At 51.1% G+C, this 12,102-nt stretch overlaps 1 protein-coding gene across 1 annotated transcript in view; it reads right to left on the reverse strand.

Moving 5' to 3' along the window:
- The window catches only part of LUZP1 (leucine zipper protein 1), a 243,265-nt gene that overhangs the window by 55,551 nt on the left and 175,612 nt on the right, over window positions 1–12,102 (reverse strand). The gene's annotated exons all lie outside the window — the stretch shown is intronic.

A 12,102-nucleotide genomic window follows, 5' to 3' on the forward strand; every position in this document is an offset into this window, starting at 1 on the left:
TGGGTGGCTCAGTTGGTTAAGCGACTGCCTTCGGCTCAGGTCATGATCCTGGAGTCCCGGGATCGAGTCCCGCATCGGGCTCCCTGCTCGGCAGGGAGTCTGCTTCTCCCTCTGACCCTCCCCCCTCTCATGTGCTCTCTCTCTCTCATTCTCTCTGTCTCAAATAAATAAATAAAATCTTTAAAAAAAAAAAAAAAAACCTAAGACCAGCTGAAATGCCGCCTTCCCCAGCCCTCCTCATCCAGGTCCCCTCCACGGCACTTTGTACAAGCCTCCATCGTGGTACAAGTCCAACTCCCTAATAGGACAGTTGTTGGACTACTATGAGCTGATGTTCCTCATGGAGTGCGAGTTCTCCAAGGGCAGGGCACCCACCACTCAAGTTTGTTAGATCTTAACATTTTACCATATTTTCCTCCTATCTTGACACTTTAAAAACTACCATGTCCGTTACTTGTTTAGTGTATGGTCCGTCCATCTCATCCCATTAGAAAACGGGGGTTCTTGTTTGGTTTGCTCACTGTGGTATTCCCTGTGCCTAGAACAGTCCCTGGAACACAGCAGACCCTAAAAAATAGCTGATGGATGGATGAAAATAAAACATTCTGGGTGGAGTGATGCCCTCTCCGTACCACCTGCAGATTTCAGTCTCCTCCCCTTCTTCCCGGATGTAGCGCCCCTTCTGATCTTGCTGTTTGTCATTACCGTGGTGTTTTCATTTGTTCACTCTGTATTCATGCATCTGCAAACAGCACGTGGTATCATTTTGCACATTTTTAAACTTACGTAAAATATGTCCTACTCTAGTATCCTCCTTTTTCCCAATACAATGCATATAGTTCTGTATTATTCACTTTAACTTCTGTAGAATATGCTGCTGCATGAATGTACTTCAGAGTGTGCTGGTGAAACCATGGAGACTAGGGTTGGGCTGCCTCAAAAATGGGACTCTTTTGGGACGCTTTGGGCAGCTCAGTCGGTTAAGCGTCTGCCTTCGGCTCAGGCCATGATGCCGGGGTCCTGGGATCGAGCCCCGGGTGGGGCTCCCTGCTCAGCGGAGAAGCTGCTTCTCCCTCTCCTTCTGCCTCTCCCCCCTGCTTGTGCTCTCTCTCAAATAAATAAATAAAATCTTTTTTTTTATGCATTTGAGTTGAGACACTGTGCCTGGCAGTGAAATTTCTGGGTGGTAAGGTGCGGTCCTTCTCAGATTAACTAGATACCATCCGGGCTCTCCAAAGTTGTCATTCCAGTTGATACTCCCACCAACTGTGATTCTCGTTGCTATTTCTAATTGATAAGGTCAAATGCTTTCTCCTGCATTTACTGTATATATTTGGGTTTGCTTTTCTGTGAATGAACTGTTCTTATCCTTTGCCTGTTTTTTTTCCTATTCAATTTTTTTTTATGTATTAGAGTTCTTTGTAAGTTCTGGATACTCTTGCTTGTGTTTTGTCTTTTCACATTGTGTTTATGATAATTTCTTGAAAGGCAGAATAGTGTAGTGGTGAATCTGTGACCAGATTGTCTAATTTTGAATCTCAGTTCAACCACTGCCTGGCTGTGTGACCTTAAGAAAGTCACTTACCTAACTCTCTGTGCCTCTGTTTCTGCACCTGTAAAATGGAAATGATAATAGTACTTGCCTCACAAATTAGTAAGGATTTAGTGAGTTAATATATATAAAGTACATTTGGGGGTTTTTTTTGGTTTTTTTTATAGTATCTAATTCTTTTCTTTTTTTAAGATTTTATTCATTTATTTGACAGAGATGCAGCAAGAGAAGGAACAAAAGCAGGGGGAGAGGGAGAAGCAGGCTTCCCGGCCGAGCAGGGAGCCCAATGTGGGGCTCGATCCCAGGACCCTGAGATCATGACCTGAGCCAAAGGCAGACGCTTAAAGACTGAGCCACCCAGGCGCCCCTATAAAGTACATTTTGTTTGACACATTGTAAGCTCTGTGAGCTATTATTGTTAAATAAAGGGCTTTTTGTTTTGGTTTTGGATCCTGCCAATCAAATTCATCAATACTGTCTTTTTTGTTTGTTCTGTGTATGTGTGTGTGTGTGTGTGTGTGTGTGTGTGTGTGTGTGATTGTGCTCAGGAAATCCTTTATACAGAGGTTGTAAATGTAGATTTCTGTACTTTCACACACAGAAATATTTTTGGTTATGGTATAAAGAAAGGAATCTAATTTTATTTTTTCCATGTGGATAATCGATCATCCCAGAGCCATTTATGAAATACTTCAATCCTGTCCCCCACTGACCTGCCACCATCTCTGAAACATGCCAGGTGTCTCAACCTACCAACACTTGCTCTGTAGGTTCTGTTCTGTCAGGGTCTCCCTGAGTTTCGATTCCTTGCCTCTCTGTCCAATCCCACACGCTCTTCCGTGATGAAGGAAGCTCACACATTGAGCACAGGCTATGGCACGGTCCTACAGGAAACAGTCTGCCAGAGAGGCTTGCTATAATCTGACCCCAACCGACTCCATGGGCCCATTTCCTGCCTCTCCTCCCCCCACCCCCTTGCATCTTTATGCCTCATCCCCCTCTCCGTGGCTTTGCACCTGTCATTCCCTTCTGTGAGGCCTTTTCTATCCTTTTCCACCTGACAAACTTGTGTTCTTCCCTTAAAACCCATGGGCATCTGTAGAGCCTTCTCATTCTCCCCTAGCAAAATTGAGGGCCTCTCCTCTCTGCTTGCCGCACACCCCTTCCTGCATTGTAATAGCAATCCGCACGGGTCGCTACTGGCTTCTTTGTCTGGCTCCGTCCTCGGCGGCAGGTGTCTCCCACACCAGGATCATTCCTTCTTGGCCTTTATGCCCCCACAGCTCTTGGCACTCCGCCTGGCACTGGCAGATTCTCAGGAAATACGTTTTTGAACTTTACATTGTCCTGCAAGTTGAAAGTCTTGGGTTCAAATCTCAGCCCCATTTCCTGAGTCGATTGTAACTATGGACAAGTCCCTTCCCCTCTCTGGGTCTCCTGTTGGAGCAGGATGGACTATTTGTAAAGAGTTTACATTTCCATTTGGAGATTTCATTCATTTCCAGCTCTAGAATTTGGGGTTCCCACTAAAGCCATTCTTTGTTCATAATTTCCAAAGATTGGAAACAACCTGAATGTCCCTCAACTGGTGAATGGATAGACAAACTCTCTTATATCCCTACAATGGAATACTTCTCAGCAGTGTAGAAGAACAACTACTGATACACGCAGTAATGTGAATGAATCTCAAATGCATTATGCTGAGTGAAACAAGCCAGACTCAAAAAGCTGCAGTCTGTATAATTCCATTTTCATAACATTCTGGAAAAGGCAGACTGTAGGGACAGAAAACCACTCGGTGGCCGTCTGGGGGTAAGGATGGGGTAGACTTCAGAGGAATAGAAGGGACTTTGGAAGGTGATGGAACAGTCATATATCTTGATTGTGGTCACAGGACCGTGTGCATTTGTCAAAACTTGTAGAACTGTACACCATAAAGAATGACTTTTAATGCACGTAAACTATACCTCCATTTTTTTAAATGAATCCGTTAGAGCCCAAGAGCATTAGGATGTCTCCACCTAGGTGTCAGAGGAGTAACATGAGACGCAAGACTGGGCTTCAGCCACGAGGAGTGGATGGGGGGCTCTCTGGCATTGTTTGTGTGGGAGGGAAGTTGGAAGGGGCTTCCCTTCGAGCATGAGCACGGGGCCACTGGATCAGGGCCAGGGAGGGAGCCCTGGTGGGAGGGCAGCCTGACGTCCCCTAACAGGCACCTTATAGCAGGGGCCAGGATATGGGCATCACATTTCCAAGTGCAGAACGAAAGTCAGAGGCTTTAAATGACTTGCTGAAGTCATGGACAGCACATGATAGAGTGGGATTCTAGCTCTGTGCTCTGCACCACCCCACCCCACCTCACCACGTGACTGGGATCTCTGCACCTCTGATTCACAGTCCTCCTCTAAGGCCCAGTCTCATCTCATGCCTGTCTCCAGTCTCAGGATTTATTCCAATAGACCCAAAGGTGGGGTCAGTGTTTCACCTCTGAGCCACTCACCAGCTGCTCACATGTTGACTTGCAGTAGCCACTAGAAACCTCTCCCCTCTCCCATCCCAGCTGGAAAATGCTGGCAAGGGGAGGGTTCAGTAAGAGCCTGACTCCCCCCAAATTCCTCCCCTCCCCAGCTCCTTCCCCAGGTGGTCTACAGTCCCAAGACACTCACCTCCATTCTCCTTCTCACTGCCGACTCTGGTACAACCCTCCCCGTCCAGTCATTCATCCAGAATACAGTTTCCAAGGGTCAGCTGTGTGTTGGGCACAGTGCTATCCCCTGAGGGTACAGAGCCTTTGGCCAACATCTGTCCCCCATGGAGCCAGCAGGATGGTGGAGTGGCCACATACAAGGGCTCTGGGGTCGAGCAAGACTCGATGTCGGCTCTGCCCTTACTGACCTTGGACGAATGACTTCACCTCTTTGAGTCTCCGTTTGCGTGTCTGCGTAATGGGAATGACCATTGTTCCTTCACCTCGTAGAAGTTAGGTGAGGGCAAATGAGATAATGCCTGCAAAGCCCCTAGAAAGCTGTTCACTAATCGGTGCTAGTGTAGTGATTTCTCTGGGAGGGAGATGTAAACAGCATGAGCACACAGCCCTCGGTCTCCGAGGGACCCATGAACTCAGCCTCTGGGTTGGGGGAGCGGGGGAAGAAAGCTTCACTGAGCAGGTAGTGGGGATGAATTGGGGGCACTCCAGCCAGGGACCTGGGGATATGAGAAGGAAGGGGAGTAATTTCTGGTTGGTTTTGAGAATTCAGTGGGTTAGTACATGTAAACTACCTGAAACTGTTCTTGGCCTACGGTGCAAACCCTAGATACATGGTAGTGAGGATGATGAAGGTGATGTGGAATGATTTAGGCCGATATTTGAAGCCAGGCTTCGTGGGGCTGTGCCTCACCTGGGTCTTCATTCTCTCCACAGCATAGAAGATTCAGCTCCTTGAGGTCTGGTCTACAGCCCCGGAGACCCTGTGAATGGAAAACTGGGTCAGGGGAGTAAAGGCGAAGAGAGGTCCTGGAATCTGGAGAAGAGAGGAGGGGACAGAGATGTGAGAAGACGAGAGGGGGTGAGGATGGGAGGGGGCGAAGCAACCCCCGCCTCCATGAAGCTCCGCCTCAAAGGCAAGGGGAACTGAGCTCAGAAAACCTGTGAGCTTGACCAACTGTGCACGTCTGCCCGGGTCTGTCATGATTTTAGCGCTGGAAAGTTCCAGATCCCTCAGTCCTGGGAAAATCAGGACAGGTGGTCATCCTCCCGGCCCTGCCTCCCCTGCCAGCCTCAGAAACAACCCTGTCCGACCCCCAGGCTCTTAGCCCCAACTCACCCTCTTCTGGAAGGCTCAGGAAGGACAGGGCAATTCAGGCCCGGCCATGGCTGGACAGGGCCTCCAGGAGTCCCCGTGGTCCAGGGGACCGGAATGGCGTCCTGGGCTCCGAGGTGCAGGCTTCACCCAGGCTCCCCAGGGGCTGGCAGATGTAGTGCCGATTACCCCAGCCCTAATCCCTCCACGTGCCCTCCGCCATTAGGATTAGTTCCGGGGGGGGTCCCTGAGCGGCAGGGAGGGGGGCACATCTGTCAGGGAGCCTGGGCAGCACCGCGTGATCCGAGATGCTCCAGGCTGGAGGGCAAGGGAATGCTCTCTCTGGAAAGAGTGTCTGCTACAGGCCTCCCAGACCCGTCCATGCCCCCACGCCAGCTCCTCAGCTGCGTCTGCGGCACCTGGGGTTCCAAGGAACACAGTTTGAAGACCACTAGGGTTCGCCCTGATAGTTAAATATTCAGATAACCAGTTCTGTCACCGCTTGTGTAGCCCTCTTTGCTTCTTCATCTAAAAATGGGGGTAATTCTATCTTGGTGACCACGAGGATTAAATTGCAGCATGCTGGTAAAGCAGGTGGCCTAGGACCTGGCACCGAGTAAAAACTCCGTAAAGCCCAGCGTCTTGTGATAACGTGGCTTCGTGCCGCAACTTCTGCCCAGCCCTGGTGTCAGACATCGGATCCTTCTCGGTGAACATTCGAGGAAGTTACTCTCCATTGAGTTTCACTGACACAAAAGGAGTAAATATATTTGCCTTCCTGGCACTAGACATGGCTGCACATTGGAATTACCTGGAGAGCTTCGAAGAACCACTGGTGTCTGGGCCCCACACGTAGAGAGACTCAGGAGCGTCGTGCCACGGTGATGCCACTCTGTGGTCAGGGCTAGGAACCGCTGCCCCAGACCAGCGTGTCTCCTACTCACTTTAAATGTGAACAGCCTGGGATCCAGTCGAACCTGCAGGCTCGGAGTCAGTGGGTGGGAGCAGGACCTGAGATTCTGCATCTCTAACCAGCTCCCAGGTGATGTCGAGGCCGGTCCGTGGACCACATTTTGAGGAGACAGGCTCCTCTGCAATGCATGGATCACATCAGCTTCCACATCGTTATCTCAGTAGGGCCCCACGGTTGCCTCCCGGCCACTCCGTGGTTGGCAGGACTTGAACGATTCTCTCCACTTTGCTGATGCTTAGGGTCCCGTATGTGAAGGGGTGGAAGCAGGCCTTCTGGATCTTAGTCTGAGTCCCCCGTGGCCAAAAATCTGGGCTGGCCCAGAAAAGAGGCTAAATTAGAGCAAGAAGAAGGCCAAGCGATTTTGTCCCAACTCCACGTGGTAGGGCCGGTGAAACAGGCTCTGAGGGGGGAGGTGACTTCCCAGGGTCACATAGCAAGCTTAGGGACAGCAGTGGGGCAGGAACCCGCATCTTCTGTACCCAGCCACTTGGTCAGTCTTTGCTGGGCAGCCTGCCGCCAGGTCACAGATTGATTGCCCACAGCCTGCTTAGTGTTTTCTGTGTTACGTCCCTTGGATCTTCAGAACAGTCCCCCGAGGCACGTTCTGTTCTGCCCAGGAAGTGGCAGGACTGGGATTTGGACCCAGGAGTCTTCCCAAATACTGGCGCACCCCATCAGACCACGAGGTCCTCTAGGGTGAGGATCACGTCTCACTCTGATTTGTCTCCAAGCTAGGGCTGAATGTGCGAATCAGTCCACTCGAGGGATCTTCACCTCTACTGACAAAGACCCTCACCCCCAGGACATCAGCTGCTTTCAGAGCTTCTCCCTCCCCAAAGCAGCCCACCCCCCCCAACCCCCGTCTCCAACCCAGACCAGTCTCACCCCTTCTGAAGTTAGTGAGTGGGGTGCTCGCTTCGGCAGCACATATACTAAAATTGAAGTTAGTGAGTGGGAATCCGCAGCATGTCATACAGCAAAGTGGCCACACGGTGGCAGCAGAGGCCCGTGTGTAGAATCCGAAGGCCCAGCCTGAGCCGCCTCTGAAGGATCATCTATCCGGGATTGCTTCCCTTCCTCCAGGCATTTGTCCAGGGCCTTCCGTGTATGAACAAAGATAATCCCCACAACAGCCCCGTGAGGGAGGAGTTACTCATCCTCTTTATACATGAGAGATCCTATTCATCTTTTACATAAATAACCTTCCATTGACTGCCCACTGCTCTTTGGAAAAATCAAAATTGGACCCTTGAGTCAGACTGCTGGGGTTCAAATCCCAGCTCCACCACTTCTGTGCCTTTGGTTGGGTTTCTTGGCTTCTCTTGGACCTCAGTGTGCTGGTCGGTTAAGAGAATAATAAGATAGAGCCTACCCCCTTGGGGTTACATTAGCTAAGCACGTGTAAGCCAGAGTGATGACCATCCCCCCTGTTGCGGCTCCTCCTCATGCTCCCCACTCAGGCCCTGGCTGCTGGTCTCTTCCCCTTTCTTCATCCCCCATTCGCCCCGCCTCCCCCACCCATCCCTTCCGCCCTCTTCTTCCCATCGTTCTCCGTCCAGTCTCAGTTGTTCCCATGATCCCAACACTCCCTGGAGGCGTTTTCTGATGTCTCTTCTCTGAGGATCATGTTCAGGTTTTTAGAACTAGGAGCAGAACTTGTTACACAGAAGGCTCCGAAGTTCAAGCGGACTGTGGTTGAGGGACTGCTGCTGCCTTCTTTCTGCACCCGTCCTGAAACTCTCTCTCCTGAGGTCAACCTCTCCGTGTGGCTTGCTCCCCAGATTATTTGGAGGTCACTCTCTTGTCTCCAGATCCACTCCAGAACATCCCCAGAGACAGAAAACGATTGTCCCTACCCTCAGCATCAGGATTGCTTAGAATGGAGAAAGTGGCCAAAAAGATGTCAAGGACAAACGAAACTCAAATGAGATCTCTCCCAAAGGATCTGTGAAGATACTTAGCATTTCTCCCCGGTTAGGCTCGGATTGATTAATCCATCTGTCTGCTCACTTACCCATTGAGTCACCCGACAGACACTTACCGAGGATCTGCCATTCGCCAGATCTTACGCTCGGGTCTGGGGGAGGACATAGGGCAAGACAGACATAGCAACAAGCACTCATTGTCAACATATATGTATTTTTTAAGTTTATATATTTAAGTAATCTTTACACCCCACTTGGGGCTCGAACTCATGACCCAAAATCAAGCGTCACAGGCTCTTCCAGCTAAGCCAGCCAGGCGCCCCAGCATGTATTTGTGGAGCACCTACTAGGTGCTGGACACTGTTCTAGGTGCTTGAACTAGCTCTGTGAACAAGACAGATCCCTGACCTTGCAGAGCTTCCATTCTAGCAGAGGCAGCAGAGGGAGTAAGAGCATGTTAGACAGTGTTGCATGCTATGGAAAATAACTAGAGCTGGGCTGGGGGTTACAGTGTTAAATTGGGAGGTCAGGATGGCCCCACTGAGAAAAAAACATCTAGCAAATCACCCAAAGGAAGTAAGGGAGTTAGGTATATGGCCAGCAAAGGAAGAGTCTCTGGTAGGGGGACATCCAATGCAAAGGCCTCTCGGAGAATGAGAGTGTGTCAGGGTGCCAAGGGAAAAGCAAGGAGGCAGGAGGCTGGAACGGACTGAGGGGCAGGGCAGCCGGCCAGGTGGGAAAGGTAATCGGGGACCAGGTCATGGGGAACCTCATAGGCTGCAGGAAGGACTTTGGTTCTCACTCTGAGCGACATGGGAGCCCTTGCAGGGTGTGGAGCAGAGGAGTGGCAGGACCTGACTCACATTTTTAAAGGACCGCTCAGGCTTGTGTGTTGAGGGCCGACTAGAGGGCCAGGGTAGGGGCGGGGAGGCCGGGGGCTCTGTTCGGGAGCAGCCGTGGAGGCGCCTAGAGTCCCAGACTCTGGACATGCTTTGAAGGTGGAGCCAGTAGGACCCGCTGGTGAATAAGAGCCGAAGAAGAGAGAAAGAGAGGACTCAGGAATGGCTCCAGAGGTTTTGGCCTAAGCCACCGGAAGAGGGAAGCCTGCGTGTGGGAGGGGTTTGGAGCGGGGGGGGGGGGGGGTGGCGGGGAGACAGAGTTCAGGACTGTTGTTAATTCCGAGATGTTTGAGTGAAAGTGTGGAAGTAGGCAATGGGCCATTTGAATCTGCAACTTAGAGGTCTGTATCAAAGATATAATTTAGAAAATCATTGGCTTTAGAAAACAGTAGAGAATATTTAAAGCCATCACCAGGGAGTGAAATGAAGTGACGAAGGATCTGAGCCCTGGACCCCAAGGTCCAGGAGCTGTGAGTGCGGGATGAAGGCAAAGACCACAAAGTCATGCATCGTAGGTGCAAATCAGGCTTCACCGGGGAACCTAGATGCGGCGGGTCAGCAGTTAATGAGGTGCTGGTGCGTCCTGCAGTCTTTCCTGTCACATGGAGAGAGGTTCAAGGGTCAGGGCATAGCCAGAAACATCCTGGTGTGTGCTCCAGAAGACCTCCCTTCGGTCAACTACTCTACTATTTAGACAGCGTGAGGTCAGCCTTGCAAGTCAAGAAAAGCTGGTCTGAGCTCAGGCCCCAGGGAAAATGCTTGCAGGGCTTGAAGACCCTGAGGGGAGTGGAGACCTTGTGCAATCATTTCTGCTTTGGGGAAGGGAGTCCCTCCTGAGCCCACCTGCTGTCACCTCATTGCTAAAACCTGGAGTGAGCCCCCAGGGTCTTCCCATACAATCCAGATTGTTTTTCCAAGGTCCATCCCCTGACCTAGAGCTCATCAAACACAAGCCTGCGCACTCAGGATGGAGATCAATAAGAGTGTAATAAACAATAGGGGTAGAAATCAGCTGGGCTCCTAAGGGGATTTCCAGCAGCTGTTGGCAATGCCGGGGAGACACCGGAGGGGGAGGGAAGCCTGGAGTGGTGGTACAAAGCCCATCGTGGAGGCCTGAGCCATCTGGCCATGGAGTCCATACCAGGCTCGAGGACCTATATATATATATATACCCAGTCGGATATGAAGGGCACTGCTCAGTGTTCTGCCAATGAGCCTCAACACTACCTGAGCAAGGGATGGGAACATGGTTGTGGAGGCCCATGACACAGCTGTCGGTGGCTATGACCAGCTGGAAGCAATGTCCTTGCCATTGTCAGAGGGTGAGTCACTGATAAGTCTCCTGTAGCTGGGGATGGTGGGCTGGGGTAAGGGTGATGGTGTGTTCAGTACTGTGGTAGGTTCGTGCCGTGGGCCCTGGCCTGGGCAGCTGCTAGAGGCTGTTCAGCATTGCCTGTCCAGATCTGGAAGAGAAGGCAAGTTTATTTAGCCCTCCATCCTGGTCTGTTTCCTGAGATTTCTTGCCTCTGTTCTTGCTAGATCATCACCTGTGGACTGCCATGCGCCTGGGATGAGCCAGAAGATTTGTCCTTTCCCAGAGCCTTGATCTCCATGAACACCCAGGAGTCAGCATTCTGCCTGACACATCAGGTGTACCCTTCCCTTTCCTAGCTGCCCACAGAAGATGATGAGGGAGCTCTGATGTCATTGCACCTTGAGCGAGCCATACCGAAGCTCCCTTGTACCCACCACCTGCAGGGGCAAGTGTGGAAGAGCAAGTGAATTCCATACCTTGAGCGAGCCACGCTGAAGCTCCCTTGTACCCACCACCTGCAGGGGCAAGTGTGGAAGAGCAAGTGAATTCCACATTAACAGGGCCCACAACTGGGAGCCAGTGGCTGTGAACAGAGTTCCATTGTCAGGTTGTATCCTATCGGGACATTTTGGCACATGGCAAAGGTGCTCATCAGAACCTTGGGAGTCTACCTCGGTGAAGAGAGTAGCCAACCCACATCCTAGATCAGGTCTATGGTGGTCAGAATCCACTGCCAGCAATTGGTCAGATCCCCCAAGTTGTTGCACTATACCTTGAGCTGAAGGCCAGCATTTCTGGCAAGTAAGACGTAGTCTGTGAGTCAGTGACTTCGTAGGTCAAGTGGATCCTCACTGGGCCACCTCAGACCTCCGTGATTGTTTTGTTACTGGTAGGTCTAGGCACGGATCTAGTGCACCAAGTGGATGGGCTAGCCATATAGTTCTGACCAGTTTTTCTGTCCAGAGGCTCTGTCAAGATGCACTGCTTTATTGTGAGCTTGTTCACATATCACATACCTTTGGACTTTGTGGCTGAATTGCTTTATCTGTTTCCACAGCAGAGGTTACCATATGGAGATTCTCCTAAGAGTCTAGTTCTGGGTGGTCCCATGGGCTGGCCATACAGCAAGACCATTAGCAATGGCCCATGAAGCTATGTGAAAGGGACTGTTGACAAAGGTGTGAGCAGCATCTAAAGAGAGTGCAGTCCCCTGGGCTGGAAAACTGGGGGGATGCTACCACCCCTGGTTCCAAAGAAAACCTGGAAAAAGGTCCTGTCGAGAGAGCCTCCCTGAGAGGAGGGGCCCCCTGTGAAGGAACCCAGCCAGCCCTGAAGCAGCCTGAGGCAACCCCAGTGGACTTGGAGAGGCAAGGAGAAGACACCTGACCCACAAGGGAGGCTTGGGATTTTAAGTAGGGAGGTCATGGGAGGAAAGACCCGAGGGGGTGTGGTAGCTCACCTAATCCTCACGACGCACAGTGAGGGTGGTAGTGCTACTCTCCCCATTTGACAGTTGAGCAAACCGAGGTCCAGCGAGAATAAACAGCTTGGAATTGTCTAAGAGCACACAGCTGGGAGTGGATAGAGGTGGGATTTATAGCTAGGCCGTTAGGCACCAGAGATCCTGCTCTTAAAAAA

This window comes from Leptonychotes weddellii, chromosome 4 (genome assembly GCF_054177405.1).
Source record: "Leptonychotes weddellii isolate Sample4059 chromosome 4, ASM5417740v2, whole genome shotgun sequence".
NCBI lineage: Eukaryota > Metazoa > Chordata > Mammalia > Carnivora > Phocidae > Leptonychotes > Leptonychotes weddellii.